This window comes from Aotus nancymaae, unplaced genomic scaffold, assembly GCF_030222135.1.
Source record: "Aotus nancymaae isolate 86718 unplaced genomic scaffold, 86718_ANA_hifiasm-v0.15.2.pri h1tg000103l, whole genome shotgun sequence".
Lineage (NCBI taxonomy): Eukaryota > Metazoa > Chordata > Mammalia > Primates > Aotidae > Aotus > Aotus nancymaae.
In genome coordinates this window covers 5,012,564-5,032,122 of record NW_026988518.1, presented here as the reverse complement: position 1 = coordinate 5,032,122, position 19,559 = coordinate 5,012,564, and the positions used below count along the sequence as shown (strand labels likewise).

The following is a 19,559-nucleotide window of genomic DNA, read 5'->3' as shown; positions in this document are numbered from 1 at the left end:
GAGATGGAGTCTTGCTCTGTTGCCCAGGCTGGAGTGCAGTGGTGTGATTTCGGCTCATTGCAACGTCCTCCTCCTGGATTCAAGCAATTCTCCTGTCTCAGCCTCCCGTGTAGCTGGGATTACAGGTGTGCGCCACTACACCTGGCTAATTTTTGTATTTTTAGTAGAGACCGGGTTTCACCATGTTGGCCAGGCTGGTCGCAAACTCCTGACCTCAGGAGATCTGCCTACCTCGGCCTCCCAAAGTGCTGGGATTATAGGCGTGAGCCACTGCACCTGCCCCCTAGTTGTTGATTTGAGTGAACATTGTAATATGGTTATGTTGGAAGGAAGCATGAGGGCAAAGTTGTCGTGGTGGTGGGTAAAAGACCTAAATCCTCAAATACCATGAGATGTCAATAAATAACATGTAAAACTGAAAATCAAGAAATATTGTTATAAGGTTATCATTTAGGAGATGAAGAACCTGGTAGGATTGTGTGGAATGTAGGGTGAAGACAGGTGGGGAGAAGCAGGGCAGGGGGCTGATGGGACTCATTGATGTTTTTTGTTATAAGCCTTTAAGAATCATTTGATTTTTCACTTATGTGTATTACTTTCACTAAAAATAAAAATGCAAACAAAAACAATACACATACATTATAGAAAAGATATCACAGATAATAAAATGTGCAAAAAGCGTATACATGAGCATGGTGGTGTTTATGTATTTTTTCCCATTTCAAGTGTAGATAAATACTTATATTTCTCTGATCTGTTTGCTTGAAGTGTTTCAGTAAATAAAAATATGAAAAGTGCAATTCAGTCTTTATATATCCCATTTAAAATGCAGAAAAACTTCATATGGTAAATACAGAATTTTGAGAATGTATCCTTGGAAAGGGAATACTGGTGAAACAATTAATAATAAAGATTTAAATGTTAATAATGAACTGGATTTTTTTTTCCTTTTTTTTATTTTTTAAAAGAGATGGGGTTTCACCTTATTGGCCAGGCTGGTCTTGAACTCCTGACCTCAGGTGATCCACCCACCTCGGCCTCCCAAAGTGCTGGGATTACAGGCGTGAGCCACCTTGCCCGGCCTGAACTGGATATTTTTACAGAGATTAAGCTACCCTAAAATTTTCAGGAAAAATATACATTTAATGTATGTATGTATGTATTAAATATACATTTAATGTATATTTTTGACTCCTAAGGTCACTGAGTTTTAATTAGTTTAAAAGTTTCAACATTCAACTACTATTTACTGAATTCCTCTCATAGCTCAAGCCTTGTCCTAGATATATTCACTTACAGGTTCTGTATAATCTCAAAAACAATCTTACAGATTTCCTGATGCATTTGTAGAGGCCTAACACGAAGAAATATAGTGGGAAATAGAGTATAGTGGATTTCTGTAGGTTTACTTGGCCTTGGTTACTGCTCTTGATGTTAGAGAATTATGCATATCAAAGATAATGATGGTGCATTTATCAGGAAAGAACAGAGCTACTATCGGCCACCAGAGACAAGCATGGGAGAGTTTCTGTAGGAGGTAGTGTTGATACAGAGTCTTGAGATGACACCGTGAAATCTGTAGTTCCTGGGTTGACTCCACAGATGTTCCCATATACCCATCCTGCCCACGGAGAGTAATGAAATAGCTATGTGAGTGCACAAGGTAGCTATTGGGCAAACCAAGGTTGTCAGGTACTGCACATATTGTGAAGGAACTATGATGGGACAGGGTGTGGTCAAAGAGCACCAGTGCCCGGTAAGTCCTGAGAGTTTTGAGGAGGAAAAGGGGAACATGCACTTGGGGACCTGCAGGATCTTTCTCTCTGCTTGACTGCAGGGCATTTTCTGTCCCTCCCTGTTCTGTGGTATAGATTTTGTCTTTTCCATGTCAGTCCAGGTCTTCAAGAGTCACTATGAATTATTATTCCCATTTTATAGATGAAGAAATTGAGCCTCAGTGAGGTTCAGTTAGCGAAAGGCACACAACTTTAATAAACTGACAGAATTCCAGGTTCTGATTTAAATTCTATTGCTCTCCTTTGAAAATAAACAGGGACAGCTTATATGAGCTTGTGTGTATTTTCTGGTCTAAATCTGCAGCACATATGTGTGTCTTTCTGTGCATGTATATAGTAGGTCAAATATGTTAGCTCTATTGATATTTCTTACATTTAAATATCCTGTTATCAATGATAGTGTTTACAAATTATTTATTTAGAACTTACTTCTTTTCAAGAAAAGGCTTTGTGATTGCTTTCTGCGAATTAGAATGTACCTCTTCATTATTTTGTTTCAAACAATTATATCTAGTTAATGCAGAAACTTTTGAGGCTGTATATAACAGGTCAGAAGATCTATTTAATGTCAAACTTTATCTACTAGGCAACTTGGAATTCTCAGCTAGCAGCAAATATTCAAATCCAATTTCCACACCCCGACAGCAGACGGGTTCCGGGTGTAGATGGAGTGCTGGTGCACCCATGAGGGTGTTTTTCAGGAATTCCGGAGGTGGTGCTCCAGAGAACACGCTTCTTCCACACACGCCCTCTACCCAGTTTGGTAAGCACCTGCAGCCCCAAACAAGAAGTGGCGGGACTCCAGTGTGGCCGTGTCAGACGTGGCAAGAAAAACCAGCAGTTGCCTTTTCATCTCTTTTCTGATGATCGAACCATGAAGTCCACTTATGCAGTATTTGAGCATTTCAGGCAGAATGTAAATTCATAATCTAAGAAGATTTTTGGTTACGTGGCTAGCCCAGGTACTGACCGCTGCGGGGGCGGGCTCGCATAGTTTCCCCACTGGCAAGTTTTGTGACTTGCTTTGGCAAACCCGGGAACTGCACCCTCTGCCCTTGGCAAGGTGTGAGCTTCCAGGATCTCTCCGCTGCGACTTCGGGTGTTAGCGTTTTCGGGCTCTTTCCGGGACCCAAGTTCCAGCACACGAAGGTCGGCCCAGCGGCCGGCCTCGGGGCCCCGCCCACTTTGGCCAGGGTCTGAGCCGCCCGGAGTGGGAGCCGGAGCCCGAGCGGCAGCGGCCCCTTTAAGGAGCCGCTCTGCGGTAACCCGAGCCCGCAGTCCAGGCGGGCGCGGCGGCCGCGGCGGTAGCTGGAGCCTCCGCGACTGCACCTCCAAGCGGCCCGGAGCCCGCGGCTTCCCTGGCTCCCGCCGGCATCTCGCGGGGCGGCACTGGCCGGCGCCAGCCCTCGGGCCGGGCCGGATGACCGGACGCCTGTAGCCACCCGCCGCCTCTCCCGGCTCCGCGCAGCCGCCGCCCGCGCGCCACTCGCCCCGGGACTCGGCACAGGTGACGCCGTTTGGAGGGGGGTTGGGGAGGAGGGCGGGCTCGCGTCGCTCCGCGGCTCCCCCGCGCCGGCCGCCGAGCGCAGCCCGCAGAGCTGGGCGCCGCGGCTTCCCGCCCCTGGCCTAGCGCGGCCGAGGGCTCCTGCGCCGGGAGGCTGGGTGGGCGTCCGGCGCGCGGGAGGCGGCCCGGGGCTGCGGGGCGGGCTCCGGCAGGTGTGTGCGGCAGGCGCAGCATCGTCCCCGCCCGGCGGGCCACGGCGTCGCTCCGGGAGCAGATGGTGTCCCGGGGCCCGCAGCCCCCGCGCCGCCTGGGCGCCCAGCGATTCCTCTCGCTTTTCTCGGGCTGCCCTGTCTGCCTGGCGGTGCCTCCCGGGTCTGAGCGTAAAGCGGGTGGGTGCAAACCTTTGGGCATCCAGAGCTTTCTTGTTAGAGCCCACACACAATTAGGCGCATCAAGTGGGTAAGTCCCCCTCCCCCGCCGCCACCTTCTGAAACAAGTAGCTCCTATTTACCCTTGCAGTTCTCAAGTGGGTCCCATTTTTAGCCACCGAGCACTGCAAAGTCTGGTAGGAAGGGACCAGGCGGAGAGTCAGAGGGAGGGATTCGTTTCTATTTCCAGCTCCACCACTGTAACCCCTGGTAAGTTTATTAAACTAAGTGCCTCGGTTTACCCGGCCATGAAATGGGATTCGTAATGCCAGCATTTTCCTAACCCTCCAAGACGGCAGGAAAACCTCTGTGACAACACTTTGAATCTAAGTTCATTTACGAGATATTGTTGCTGGTCTGTATATTTTTAATTGTACACACACTTGAGTGTTAATGTGGTGCACACCTTTATATGAAATTATGAAATTGACCTTAAAGACTAATCTTGGATAATGTTTAATCCAAATACCAGTTTGGAGAAGATGGAAGAGATGGTGTGGACGTTAGGAATTGATGTGTGAAATAGGAAGAAAGCTGTCATTTTAGTAAAATCTTTATGCAGTCACAAATGGAGAGCTGAGAAAAAAATGGACCTTGGATTGTGGTGTTTTTAAGTGAGATACTCCCGTGAGAGCACATGGTGTGGATTCCAGTGTCCCTTCATCTTTGTATAGCCGATTAAGGTAATAAGTTAGAGAATCCCAGATCCCTTTTAAGTGTGCTATATATGAGGAATTTTTATCCTTGCTTATCTTTTCCTTAAATTGTATGGGTGAAACTAAATTAGAAAAGTGTATTCCTGCCGTGTTAGAAAATTCGAAAGAATGGCTGAGGAACCATGGATTTTAGTTTATTTGCCACGCCCCTCCTGTGCCATCTGGTGACCCAGAGAATAATTATTTTAGGGTGCCTTTTTTTTCCTACACCTGCCACCTCTTTTGTCCCATTACCTCTCCCTGGAGTTTGAATCTTTACCGTGTGATTTTGCATGAGTTTTACCTGTCTAGGCTGGATGCCTCTGATCCAGCTGCCCAATCAGTCATTATTTATTTACAGTATTAGATTTCCATTTCTATTCATTTCACTGTAAGCCGCCTTTACCCTGGTGTGAAGAATAATGGGTCTTTGCTACTAATGCTGTATACTTGGAGGTGACTAGGAATGGAATGGCATGTTCAAGGGGTGAGACTAATGCAAGCTCCAGGGAAGCTAGGTCTTCACTGGAGTCTTCTGAATAGGTCCTGGAGTACAGATGCAAGAGTTGGCCTGTCTTCCTTGATTTTCTGGTCTCCACTGGGTAAATTTGTTTGATTGCCAAGGAAAGTCTTGGGAGCAGGGAGCTATCAGAAGAGTGTTAGACTGATTAAGAGCCTTCCCTGCAAAGGAGTGGGGAGAAAGAAGTAGTGGCTTTGTAGGTGTTGGAGAGTCCTCCCTGTAATCAGGTAACTAGGAGGAAGTAAAGGATCCCTAGATTCCCAATTGAGAAATGGGAAAGGGGTTGGTTTTCAAAAGGGAAGTGTACCTGAGGTTGGATGGGCCCTTCTCCCTCTTTCTCTTTGAGAGTGTTTCTGGCTCCTAGAGTCAAGCACAACAGTTTCAGACCTGTTCACCGTCCTCCTTGGTGCTCTAAAGGAGGCCCAGCATTCGTGTTCCTCTCTCAAAGCTGGCCTTACACGTATTAGAGGAAAACAAGCAGTTTAGTTTGTGAGAAACTCTTTAGACTTCAGTGTCTCTCCCCACCCTTCTTTCCAAATTAATCCCGCATCTTACAGATTAAAGATTCATTTAGGCTTCATTATCTCAAACTGGGATACTCAGTTTGAGAAGAGTAAGCTGAACAGTCTACGCAAAGATATGAAAAGCTAGCTTTTCTGTTGAGGAAGATAATTAATTGGGTGAGAGCTGTGGGCATTTGGACAAAGGGCAAAACTGGGGGTGGAGTTGTGCTGGACAACTTGTGCCCTCGTCCTTGAGAGAGGAAAGGATACCACCAAACTAGTGCAGTCACCTTGTTGTGCTTTTTCTTCTTCCATTTGCCTTGTGAGAAGAAGAAGATAGCAGTATGGAGGTGGAGTCACCATCTGTTCTCAAGGATGGGAAACAGACTTTAAGTGAACATCAGGGATGAGCTGTGTTCACCTGGCATTGATTGGCGTCAGGCGCTGGATGGATTACACCAGAGACTGCATTACAGCAGGAGAGTAAGGCCAATTTTGTAAGAAAGTCTAAGGTATTTTCAGAGTGACTCTGGTGGTATTTTTTCTTGAGGATGAAAGGTTGCACACAAAGAAATGGAGGCCTACTGCTCTGAGGCTTGTTATTCCTGGTGAGACAGTTAGATGTGCTGCAAGCAGATCCCAGATTTGATCAGGCAGGATAAGGCAGGAATAGCAAAAGGTGTTTCTTTATTCAGAACATTGGTCTGTTCAAGGAGAAGGCAATCCTGTGGATAGATAAGAAGGAGCTTCTGAACCAGTGCAAAAGGCCAAAGCTTTTGAAAACAGCTAATGAAGAAGACACGTGGAAGGCTGTTCAGAGCTTGAGCCAGCACTGGAGGAAGGGAGTCCTGGACAGCGGGACCAATATGATGGGTGGAGTTTGACTAGGTGGACAAAGGCTTGTCTAAAGCAGTGTTTCAAACATTTTTCAGACTACAACAGTACAAAATTCATTTTTACACTGAGACCCAGGACGTAGCAAGAATATGTGTATGTGAAACTAGTTTCTATTCTATTTGTTTCCAGTCTGTGTTCTTAAAAACTCATAATGTGTTAGTGGATCACAGTTCACTATTTGGAAACTACTTGTCCAATGGGTGGAAAAACAGGTTGCAGTGGAGCAGGCTGGGCGGGGGATTGGATACTGGAGGAGGTGTGGGGGCATAGAATTGATTGAGCACTACCTGGACTCCTGTTGGTGGGACAGAAGGAGCGTGGAGACTCATTTTGTTTCTGACAGGTGCAGAACTCACACAGATGAAATGATGGGACAGATGCAGAAGAGGGGACTTTCCACCAGTTCTGTGCACTTCAGAGCAAAATGATTGGTTTTAAGGAAGAGGAAATGTACAAGGAGTAAACTTGGATATGTAAGCAGGTTTCTTGAGAGCAGTAAGATCTTTCCCTGTAGGTTTAATGAGGAGACAAATGGACCCAGACCAATTTGGCTGATGAATTTAGGTCATGTCCACTTTCATTGCTGGATGAGGAACAGAGGGGCTCATAGTGCAGGGGGCGGTGAGGAGGCCCACACGTCTCCTTAGAGCTTTGAGAAGTTTGAGCAGAGAGCAGCGGATGGAATGTGTTTTGAAATCCCATTTGCTGATCAAACTCATTAGTAAGTTGGCTGCTTGTCTCTCAGAGAGTGTTCAAAGTATTTTTTCTTTTTTTTTTTTTTTGAGACAGGGTCTCACTGTGGCCCAGGCTGGAGTGCAGTGGCACAATCTTGGCTCACTGCGACTTCTGCCTCCTGGCTTCAAGTGATTCTCCTGCTTCAGCCTCCTAAGTAGCTGGGATTACAGGCACCTGCACCCCCTCATCCAACCCTCCTGGCTAATTTTTGTATTTTTAGTAGAGACAGTTTCACCATGTTGGCCAGGCTGGTCTTGAACTCCTGTGATCTGCCCGACTCAGCCTCCCAAAGTGTTGTGATTACAGTTGTTAGCCACCACATCCAGCCTGAAAAATATTCTTATTACATTTTATAAAAGGGTTAAACTGTCAGAACTTCCTTAGAAGTCTGTTTCAAGATCTGTGATCAAATTCCAATCATCATTCATAGCCTTTGGGGTCACCTAAACAGCTTCTTGGAGAAATTGGTGAGGCAACCAGCAATTGTGAGTTAATTCCAGTATTTGCCCTGGAGTTAATCAAGGGCAGAGTCTATCTGCGGGCTTTTGATTTCCTTTTCATAATTGTCAACATCTGGCTACAACACCTAACATTCCTAGCAGCAAGTAAAACAAAGCCTGGAGGAAAAGTACACAGGTGGGTGGGTGAGTTGGCTCACGTCTGTAATACCAGCACTTTGGGAGGCTGAGGCAAGCAGATCACCTGAGGTCAGGAGTTTGAGACCAGCTTGGCCCACCCACATGGTAAAACCCTGTCTCTACTGAAAAAAATACAAAAATTAGCCGGAAGTGGTGGCGTGTGCCTGTAGTCACAGCTATTCAGGAAGCTAAGGACAGAGAATTGCTTGAATCCGGGGAGCAGAGGTTGTAGTGAGCCGAGATCGCACCATTGCACTCCAGCCTGGGCAACAGAGTATCTGTCTAAAACAACAACAACAACAACAAAACAACGAACAAAGTATACAGGTATCAGAGTTGCTTAATGACTGCTTGCTTTTATCATTGATATTCTGACCTAGTTGGAGCCTCCTCTTGACCCTGCCTTGTCAGATTTTCTTAGTTGATGTTTTCAGTGTTTGACTTCACCCTTCTTCACCCTGGTGTTTATTTAATGCTTTCAACTCTGGTTTCTCTGTTATGTCTGACAAGCCCCACTCTCCCCCGAGCCCCCCCCCACCCCCGTCCCCCACCAATTGTTTTGTGGTGTCCACCTGAGTCCATGGAGCTCAATTCTGGGTCCTGGCTTGTGCCATGTTACTGTTCATTGAATTCTGCCATGGCAAATGGTATGCCACTGATGAGTTTATACATTTATTTTAATTTAACTTTAAAATTTTGGGGACATGGAGAAACTTTCTTGGTCAAATTAATTTTAATTAGTTTTCTCAAAATAGGCTTAAAAAATCTTTGAAAATTAAACTCCCTATTTGGTGTGTATGTATTTAGTGGAATGGGAGGAAGAAGGAATTTTCATTTGATGAAAAAATTTGAACAAATTTAAAAGTTCTCTTGACAAAGTGTTTAGGGACATGATTCTTTAAAAAAAAAAAAAAAAAAAAAGGCCAGGTGCGGTGGTACATGCCTGTAGTCCCAGCTACTCAGGAGGCTGAGGTTGAAGGATCGCTTGAGCCCAGGAGTTCTGGGCTGTAGTGCGCTATGCTGATCAGGTGTCCGCATGAAATTCGGCATCAATATGGCGACCTCCCAGGAGCGGGGGACCACCAGGTTGCCTAAGGAGGGGTGAACGGGCCCAGGTTGGAAAGGGAGCAGGTCAAAACTCCCATGCTGATCAGTAGTGGGATTGCGCCTGTGAATAGCCACTGCACTCCAGCCTGGGCAACAGAGCGAGACTCTGTCTCTAAAAAAAAAAAGAAATAGGGTCTCAGTATGTTGCTCGGGCTGGTCTTGAACTCCTGGGCTCAAGTGATCCTCCTGCCTTAGCCTCCCAAAGTGCTGGGATTGCAGGCCTGAGCCACTGTGTCTAGCCTGGGACATGATTCTTAAAACTAGTCTTGCTCAATTAACATGTTTTGCTCTGTTACACGTAAAAATATTGAGACAGTTATGAATTTAAATGCTTTATAATTTGTTACATGTAAGGACTTATAAAGACTGCAGCTTTGTTTAGAATGAGGTTTCCTTCCCTTTTCATATTTTTATTTTTATTATTTTTGAGATGGAGTTTCATTCTTGTTGCCCAGGCTGGAGTGCAATGGCATGATCTCAGCTCACTGCAACCTCCAGCTCCCTGGTTCAAGTGATTCTCCTGCCTCAGCCTCCCTAGTAGCTGGGGTTACAGGCATATACCACCACACCCAGCTAATTTTGTATTTTTAGTAGAGTCGGGGTTTCTCCATGTTGGTCAGGCTGGTCTCGAATTCCTGACCTCAGGTAATCTGCCCACTTCCCAAAGTGCTGGGATTATGGGTGTGAGCCACCGCACCTGGCCCTTTTCATATTTTTAAAACCTGTGTGAGTGATCCCAAACATCAATTTCTTACATGGCCTATGGAAAAGTGGAGGAATCCAGGGCAAGATAAGGATGAAAGGGTGAGGCCAAGAGGAAGGCTTGATCACCTGGAGCCAGAAGAAGGAGCCAAACCGTCAAGACATTTGGCATTTTGAAGATTTGAGAACACTTTATAGCCACAAGTCTCTAAATGTTTTCTGTAGTGTTTTTTTTTTTTAATTGCAAAAGTAAGACTAGCTCATTATTAAAAAAATTATAAACAGTCAATATTTAAGAGAATGAAAATTCACCTCTGCCTCCTCCTCCAGCTCCCACCCTGGCTAGTTTCACTCCTAAACACATGTAGTTATCAGTTTTGGGAGTTAGGGCCTCCAGACTTTTTCTCTACAAATGGCAAAATGTGTCCAGAGTTATTTAGTTTTGAAAAATTTATTATTTTGCAGCTTGCTTATCACCTTTTTCATTGAAATGTCAATAATGTGATAGTATCCTTATAGTTAACCATGTTTCTATTGGTGGACCTTGAGGTTCTTTCTAATGATGCTTTAATAAACACTCTTGTAAATCCGGTGCATCTTTTCAAACTTGTGTGAAATTTTGAGGGTAAAAGACCAATTCATTAGTATACTGCTTATTTTATAATTCAAGTAACACAATGTTATCAACATTTACATATTCTGCTATTTGATCCCCCAAATATTTACTCAGCAGTGAAAAGGTAGCAGTGGATGTTATAGGGATTTCAAGGTGGGGCAATGCATCCTTCTTGCTTACCAGAGGTCACTGTCTGATAGGGGGATTAGGCATGCACATTGACTACAATAGCTTTAGTTTTATTTATATTCCCCTTTGTTTCTTTTTCTTTTTTTTTTTTTCGATGGGATTTCACCATGTTGGTCAGGCTGGTCTTGAACTCCCGACCTCAGGTGATCCGCCCACCTTGGCCTCCAAAGTGCTTGGATTACAGGCATATTCCCCTTTGTTTCAAACAGGATTTGGAATTGTTTACAAAGATGCATATGATGACAAGATATACTAAATATACTATATTTAGTATAAAGAAGAAAAAGCAGATGAAAGTGTAAGTGAGGCTGGTTAGTGTATTTTGAAGTCCTGATTTCTCCTTGCTAAAAGTTCTGGCTATAAGCTTTCCAGCAGCAAAGAGAAGAGGAAAATGATCCATAACAAGTTTCAGGGTGTCCAAAAGAGAAACCAAATCAGAGAAGCCCACCTATTCCTGATTCCAGGAGGTGAGAAAAAATTTCTCTTTTAGGTTTCATTAAGAAAACACTGCATTTGCAATGGCCAGCATCTAAACAATCTTCCCAGTATCTTACAATAAAACTCAGTGACTTTGCTGTACGATGCCACGTCATATCAGGTTGCTCAGTGCTAGCCAGGGATATCATGCCTGGGCACTGCTCAGTGAAAGGTCAGTAGGGTGAGGTGTAGGTTCATGGGTTTAATCCAGAAATAGCTGTAAGACCTAAAGGGACACATGGCCAATGAAAAACAGCAATGTGATCTTGTTTCTGGATATTTTTTCCGCAAAGTAGTACAGAATATACAAGTTTAGTGGAATTGCTATAGGTAAAACCTACAGAATACTAGGCCTGTAACTTTTGAAATCAGAAATGAGGATGTTTTAGTTGGCTTTAACTTAATAAAATTATAATAATGGCTGGGCAAAATATTTTCCAACAAAAAAACAAAAAACAAAAAAACAAAAATACCACCCTATACTTGTTCCACACAACAAGGATGGTACTTGTTCACATTGATCAATCCCATAAGTTAGAAAGAATCAGAGCCATCATGCTAAGAAGTCTTGAGAGGTTAAGCTTGCTTTTTTTTTTTTGGAGACGGAGCCTCGCTCTGTCACCCAGGCTGGAGTGCAGTGGCACGATCTTGGCTCACTGCAACCTCTACGCCTCCTGGGTTCAAGCGATTCTCCTGCCTCAGCCTCCCCAGTAGCTGGGACTACAGGCATGCGCCACCATGCCCGGCTAATTTTTAGACTTTTAGTAGAAGCAGGGTTTCACCATAATGGTCAGGCTGGTCTCAAATTCCTGACCTTGTGATCCGCCTGCCTCGGCCTCCCAAAGCATTGGGATTATAGGCGTGAGCCACCACATGTGGCCTAAACTTGTTAATAGGTTGTACAGTGTGAGAATGTCACCAGGGCTTAGCGGTCTCCTAGTTGGGCCAGCTTGACTCTGTTTTATAAAGCCAGTGAAAGTTCATCTGCCATGAGTCATCTGGTTCTGAACTTCCATGACCACATTCACCAAATTCTTGGAACGTTGCCCGAAAACAGTTCTTAATTGTAAAGTCTATGGGCCAAACTTAGGTTCTTTTATGTAACTTACTACACCTGAATTTAAACATGAGGTTGAGGCCACCTAAGTTTGTGATGTGATGAAGCACATCTGATTTGTTTTGCACGTTACCTAATGTGGCTGTGAAGTGGTTCAAGGAAACATGTCACCATATTTAGATTTTTTTACTATCTGGCAGTATCAAACTTGAATCAGGTAGATAAGTATGATGTTTATTAGGAAGTAGTGCAGTTGGAACTTGTTTTAGGCAATGACAGTCTTATGGGAAGAGCTTAGAAAAGAAACCACTGTCAAAGTAGTTCGAGAAGCATTTTTATTTTTTTAGGACTAGTCAAGAGAAGGAGGGAACGAGTAGATCAAGGAGTTCCATTTGTAACTGTGCGCAGTCAATGGAGCCAACTTGCTATCTTCAGACTAGCCCTTGGGTAGAGTGGACCCTGGGTAACAAGATAAAAGGCCACCTAGAGAATTTAGAAACTCCTTGGCTGTCTTCTCATTTTAGCCACCAAATTGTCCAGTTAGATCATAAGTATAGACAACCTGCAGGGCCCTTAGGCCAAGGATTAAATCAGGGAAATGATCACATTCCTTCAAATATAGAATATTATATCCCTGTATGATTTGGCACCATTGGAGAGATATTAAATAGGTGTAACATTTCTTAGTTAAGAAAGGGCTAGTAGTCCAGCCGTGGTGGTTCAGACCTGTAATCCCAGCACTTTGGGAGGCTGAGACAGAAGGATCACTTGAGTTCAGTAGTTTGAGACTGCTTGGACAACATGGTGAGACCCCATCTCTATTGAAAAAAAAAAAAAAAAAAAGGCCAGATGCAATGGCTCACACCTCTAATCCCAGCACTTTGGGAGAGGCTGAGGCAAGTAGATCACTTGAGGTCAGGAGTTCAAGACCATCCTGGCCAACATGGCAAAACCCCATCTCTACCAAAAAATACAAAAATTAGCCAGGCATGGTGGTGCATGCCTGTAGTCCCAGCTACTTGGGAGGCTGAGGCAGGATAAATGCTTGAACCTGGGAGGCAGAGGTTGCAGTGAGCCGAGATTACTCCATTGCACTCCAGCCTAGGTGAGAGAACGAGACTCTGTCTCAAGAAAAAAAAGAGGGGAGGGGCTGGTAATATCAAGAACTATTCTTTATTGAGTGGTATTTTAATCTGTTGCCAAATAAACCATCCCTAGACCGTAGTAGCTTAAAACAGTGATTTATTATTTCCTGTGCTTCTGTAGGTTGGCTGGGTAATTACTGTGTTGGTTACAGGTTCACTCAAGTGGGTGCCTTCAGATAGAGGGTGAGCTGGGCTGAAGAATCCAAGATGGCTTGCCAGCATGGCTGGTAGTGGACATTGAGTGTTGGCTGTCAGCTGGGCAACCTCAGTTTTCTCACTGTGGCCTTCATCCTCCTGTAGACTAGACAGGCTCCTGACATGATGGTCTCAGGGCAGTTTTCCAAGAGTCTTTAGAGTCCCACCTGGGCTCTAGAACCCTCCAAGCCTCTCTTCTGTTGACTTCTGTTTGTCAGCAGTTGGCAAGGCCAGCCCAGATTCACAGCGCAGAGACATAGACTCCACCCCTGGATTGGGGGATTGGAGTGGCAGTGTCACTGTTGCAAAGGAATTTACCGCCACTAAATGGTTTACCACAAGTGACTACATGTTCCAGGAACGGTGCTAGGTGCATTTAACAGATTATCTCACTTAAGCCACATAACTATCTTTCCATCAGGCATTCGCATTTCCATTTTAAAGCACCTGCAGGTCACAGAGGTTGTGTTGTTCTTGCTTAAGGCTACCTGGTAAGTATTGGAACTGGGTTTTGATTCTAGGTCTCTGTCTAGCTGAGTGGAATTCATCTTGAGAACCCAACAAGTGGGAGAAATAGGCTAACTTGTTCTTGAGCCCCTCTAACCCATTTAATACCACCTCGTTTCCTGTGGGGAACAGGCACAAGAAGGAAAAGAAAATAAAAGGCAGCAGGCAAAGCCTTACCTTAGTCCCTTCCCTTATCCTAAGGACTTCGTGGGGTAATGAGATCCATGATTTGAAGGCGAGAAGCACTTCCCTGACTCCTTAGGTTCTTACTTCCTAAGTAGCTTGGCAGGTGACTGAGTGATCCCTTTAAAAAAATAACAAAATATATTTGGGGAAAATCATACTTTGTCTAGAGAGTTGGAAAAAGCCAAGAGATGTTCCCAGCCAAGAGCTCCTTTGGGATCCCTCCAGGAAGGGAAGAGCATTGATACGGAAATAAGTACATTAGATGCTTATAGGTAGAAAAGGCAGGCTGCAGAACCTCTCTCTTCTTTCCCAAGAGTCTCCCCAGACAGTAGAGAGCCACTTGGTTCCTGCTTCAGCTTCAGAGACTCTTCCTAGCATAGACTGCTTCCAAGGTTGGAGTCCACTGTTGTGTTTGAAATGTTGATATCCTCGAAGGTGAGCTCTCAAATTGTGTAAGCTTCAAAACCTTTACTTTCTGTTTGTGCCAGTTACTATATTAATGAGACCTCCCAATTACTATTGTCTGCTGACTGAAGGCATTCTGATTTATCCAAAATTCAGTGGCTGTAATTGTAACTCATAGGTTTAAAAACAAAGACATCTTTATAAAAGTGTCTTAAGTGAGCCTGTAATCCTAGCTACTAGGGAGGCTGAGGCAAGAGAATTGGTTAAACCTGGGAAGTGGAGGTTGTAGTGAGCCGAGATCATGCCACTGCACTCCAGCCTGGGTGACTGAGCAAACTCTATCTCAAAAAACAACAACAACAACAGCAAAGTTTTAAGTGGAGTGAGATGCTAGAAAGCAACGTTTGTCACGTAAATCACATGTGTACTCTGAGCCATAAGGCCTAGAAAATGACCTGAGTTTCCTAAGGGTAGAATTCTTCAATAAGTTGGGAATTGAGAAGCAGAGGAGCTGAAGGGAGAGATGGAGAAGGCCTTTTTCCTTTGTCAGCCTCCTGCTTGTTAAGCATAATAAAAACAAACCCCAAGTAAAGGAACAAATGTAAAATGAAATAAATTTAAAATACGACAAAAGATAAAAAGCTGATGCAAAATAGATGAATTATATTAGATTTCATTTATTTTTAAGTTAAAAGCTAGAACATGTAAGTGTAAGCTAGGAAAATAGGAATAAAAGTTTTGTTAAATTACTGTACCTATAATGGAAGGGAGAACTAGTTAGGTGTTGTGGATACCAGTGGGAGAAATGATTTATTGGAAGAGCAGAAATTTTCAGGGAGGCATTAAAGAGGTGGGATAGCCTCTTACCCTTGGTGTGTCAGAATCTCTTGGTGTGGGGACTCTGGGTTGTTTGAAAAATCTATATCAAAGGAACTATTTTGCCCTCACAAAACAAAGTGTAGAAGGACTACAAAGTCTTCCTTACTTGTAGGAATAAGCAGAATGTGTGTGTGTGGTGGGGGTGGTGGGGAGCCTGGGATATGAAGATTTGAAAAGCACTGAATTGGATCAGAGAAAGATTCCTCAAAGGCATAGGCACATCTTTCCTTGTGCATCCTGTACAAAAGAGAAGTCTTAGATTAAAGAAATGTGTAGCAGAGTTGTGACTCAACTGTCAGAGCGGTTCTCTGAGCTTTGGTAGCAAGGTGGGGCCACCCCCAGCCTTTGAGTAGGGATACTTTTTTGCTGAGAATGGATGACACTTACAGAGCCCAGTTTAGAGAACAGGGGTTAGCTTCCTTCCTAATCTAATGTGCTGTGGTTATAATAATTATATACAATTATGAGAAAAATAAAGGCCTATTAGAAAAATAAAGGCCTATTCAGTGCCATGAATATTAGAGGATTTATAGAAGTTGGGTTGACTTTTATGCAGCTGGCTTCCTGTAGACTTTTACACTTAGGCTAATGGTTCTTGAACTTGATGCTCAGGAAAGAAAAAGAGGTAGAATGTTGCCTTCATTTTATCCTCCTAATTCTTTTTCCCTATATATCTCTTCACATTCCGTTAAAACAACAAAAAGCAAAAGCTATACCTGCACTTAGCTGAGAGCTTTATATACATTCCTTCAGATGCTTTACAATTTTTACATGATTGAAAAGTCGAAAGTGAGTGGTGGGACAGTTATTCTTTACTAAGATTTCAATGTTTTTGGTCATTTTTTGACATTTTATCAACATTGAGATAGATAATTACAGTGTACCACCTGTATGAAAATGCACACAAAACTCAGAATGGGTGTGGGATGGTATGCCTTTTTTGGCTAGGGTTTTTTGTTTGTTTGGCTTGGTAAATAGCTCATCTTCTGCAGTGATGTGCTTATTTACAAATGACTTAGTTTTGCATCTAGAGACTATTACATCCTAGAGTGTTAGGGCTACTGATGGTGGTAAATAAGTCAATAAATCAGTACTTCCATAGTTGATAAGAATATCAAAGTACAATTACAGGTTATACATGAAACTTTTGAATATGTATCATGTTACAAGGAGTTTACAATAGATAAATACTGTAAACTTTTTGCTTTTGGACATATTTGGAGGTGGGAATACTTTTGAGGTCAATATACTTTCATGCTGTAATACTATAGTTGTCAGTTGAGAAAATTCTTTTTCTATATCATGATTACACTGGTAGAACAAGGAATCTGTAACTGATGAGACACTGGCAGAATAGAAAGCACATGTAAGAGTTTGTGTGTTGTTATAACTGTTTTATTTAACATATTTATTGAGCATAAATTACATGGAAGACATTGTGTCAGGCATGGGGATTTAATGGCGAGGGGAAAAGTGGCCGTATTTTCCCACTCTTATGGGGCATACATTCCACTGTGGGAAGGAAACATCTGTGTAGGTCGCAGCTGTAAAGGAGAGGGACATGCAGCATGAGGGCAGAGAATTGGGGAACTGACCTGTTGACAGAGCTCAGAGAGCTGAAGAAGCATGGGTGTTCTTCTCTGAAGAAGAACTTGGGAGTGGAGGGGTATGGATGGCAGTCAGGGAATAGGATGTGCACAGGCCTTGTGGAGGAAGGGAACATGGCATCTTTAAGGAAGAGAAAGAAGGCCATGTTAGCTGGAATGCACTAAGTGAGGGCAGGTGCCAACTCAGGCTGGAGAAGGTGGAGTCCTTATAAGAGCATTGAGAAATCTGAAGGTTTTAAGTTGAGGGTAGGTAAGGAAGTGACATGATCAGCGACAGCTTTTAGAAAAGATTCCTCTGGAGCCCTCCAGTCTGTCCTCCACTCTAAGGAGACCAGTTTGGAGACAGTCCAGAAGTGTGATGGTAGTAGCCTGAGAAGAAAATGCATCTTTTTGACAGTTATTTAAGAAGTATAATTCACTGGACTTAGTAGTAGATTGGATATGGTGGCAGAGCAGGAAGGTGCAGAAAGCAAGTTATCAAGGGTGACTCCTGGGTTTCTGGCTGTCAGATCTGAGTGTATGGTGCTATGGTTTGGCTATGGTTTCTCCCCATCAAAACTCATGTTGAAATTTGATCCGCAGGGCCGGGCGTGGTGGCTCAAGCCTGTAATCCCAGCACTTTGGGAGGCCGAGGCGGGTGGATCATGAGGTCAATAGATCGAGACCATGCTGGTCAACATGGTGAAACCTCGTCTCTACTAAAAATACAAAAAATTAGCTGGGCATAGTGGCGCGTGCCTGTAATCCCAGCTACTCAGGAGGCTGAGGCAGGAGAATTGCCTGAACCCAGGAGGCGGAGGTTGCGGTGAGCCGAGATCGCGCCATTGCACTCCAGCCTGGGTAACAAGAGTGAAACTCCGTCTCAAAAAAAAAAAAAAAAAAAAAAAAGAAAAAGAAATTTGATCTGCAATGTATTGCTGTAGGGAGGTGGGGCCTAGTGGGAGGTGTTAGAATCCTGGGGCAGATCCCTCATGAGTGGCTTGGTGTTGTTCTTATACTAGTGAGTCCTCATTCTGGCAAGAGTAGATTAGTTCCTTTGAGAATGGATTATTAGAAAGCCAGGATGCCACCCAGGTTTTGTCTCTTCACACATGCCTGCTTCCTCTTTGACCTTATCCACTATTTTATGACTTAGCACAAAAGTTTTGCCAGAAGCCTGGACCATGCCCTTGAACTTCTCAACTTGCAGACTCATGAGCTAAATAAGCCTGTTTTCTGTATAAACTATGCGGTCCCGAATGGGTGTGATGGCTCACATCTGTTATCCTAGAAATTTGGGAAGCCAAGGTGGGTGGATCACTAGAGGCCAGGAGTTCGAGACCAGCCTGGCCAACATGGCAAAACCCCATCTCTACCAAAAATACAAAAAATTAGCCTGGCGTGGTGGCATGCACCTGTAATTCCAGCTATGCTGGAGGCTGAGACATGAGAATCACTTGAACCCAGGTGGCGGAGGTTTCAGTGAGCCAAGATTGCACCATTGCACTCTAGCCTGGGTAACAAAGTGAGACTCCATGTAGAAACAGACAAAAATAAATTATGCAGTCTCAGATGTTCTGTTACAGCAACACAAAACAGACTAAGACAATTGGTGATAACCATTCACTGAGTTGAAGAATCTAGCTGAGGACCAAGTTTAGGGGTCAGGTTATGAGCTTGGTCTGAGATGCCTTTGAGACGCCATGTGGTAGTATCAAGTAGCAGTAGGCTGTATACACTAGCTCAGAGGAGAGATCTAGGATGAAAATTTACACTTTAGATTTTTCTACATCTAAGTGGTAACTGAAGCCACAAATACAGTTGAAATTACATAGGAAACAAGTAGATAGAGAAGATGGTCTGGAGTCTTAAAGAACTCTATTATTTAGTGGTTGGTAGAGGAAGTGTGGCGTTATGGAAGTACAGGAAGAAAGCATTTCGAGAAGAAAATGGTCAGCATCTGATGTTGCAGAGAGGTCAGGTAACGTGAAAGCTGCACATGGAAGTCATTGCTAACCTTAGCAATAGCTATTCCAGGAGAGTGATGAGGATGGGAACAAGAGTAGAGTGTGGTGGAGTGTCAGGTGATAAATGATGACAGAATACAGGCAAATATTTCTAGAACTTTGTAAAGGAGTGGAGAGAGAGAACACGCAGGTGTAAAAGTTCAAGCAAGAGAGAGAAACTATGAAAAAAGGATTGAAGAAGAGGTGGTAAATCTGTTGATTTTTGTTTTTTTCTGAGAACTTGAGCCTGTTTAAGAACCAATAGAAAGAGCCATTTGAGAGGGAGCGAGTAAAGGATAATGTGGAGCAGAAGATTCCCAGGAATGCCACAAAGGGTGGATCTAAAGTGCACAACTTAGAGAGATTGATCTTAGATGGGAAGACAGATGGTTACAGGTGGAGGTAGTTTGTGTAGTTGGTAGTGTGGGATATTGAGTGTTTTCATATCCAACATTCTACTTTTTGGCGAAGTAGGATGGGGGTCATTTCCTGAGAATAGGGTAGATGGATGGTGTTTTGAAAAGAATAAGGACAATTTGGGAATTTTATTGTGAACTCTGAGAGGGTTTTTGGAGTGGCAAATGGTTGGAGTGCAGGGCGGTGTTGAGGGCTGTCTGATCCCTCTGTAATTCACACACACTGGCTTCAATCTCTTCTGGTGTGTGACTTTCTGCAACAGAGCTCTGATTGTTCCGGACTCATTGCTGAGTAAATAGTTGGGCATATCCAGGATTAGGATTTTGCCAGCTCTTGGCAATGGAAAGGGAATTTGAGTGTTAGAGAGCT

General features: G+C 43.8%; 1 protein-coding gene across 7 annotated transcripts in view; it reads left to right on the top strand.

Moving 5' to 3' along the window:
• The first annotated feature begins 1,700 nt into the window (after positions 1–1,700).
• TLCD4 (TLC domain containing 4) overlaps positions 1,701–19,559 on the top strand; it is a 72,739-nt gene continuing 54,880 nt past the window's right edge. Inside the window, exon 1 of one of the 7 annotated variants that reach the window (XM_012458483.2) lies at positions 1,701–1,756. The gene's annotated coding sequence lies outside the window, so the exon portion shown is untranslated. Of the gene's footprint in view, positions 1,757–2,487; positions 2,759–3,609; positions 3,760–3,870; positions 4,412–19,559 lie in introns of those variants that run through there. The other 6 variants (XM_012458484.3, XM_012458480.3, XM_012458482.3 and 3 more) reach the window with 6 other exon arrangements.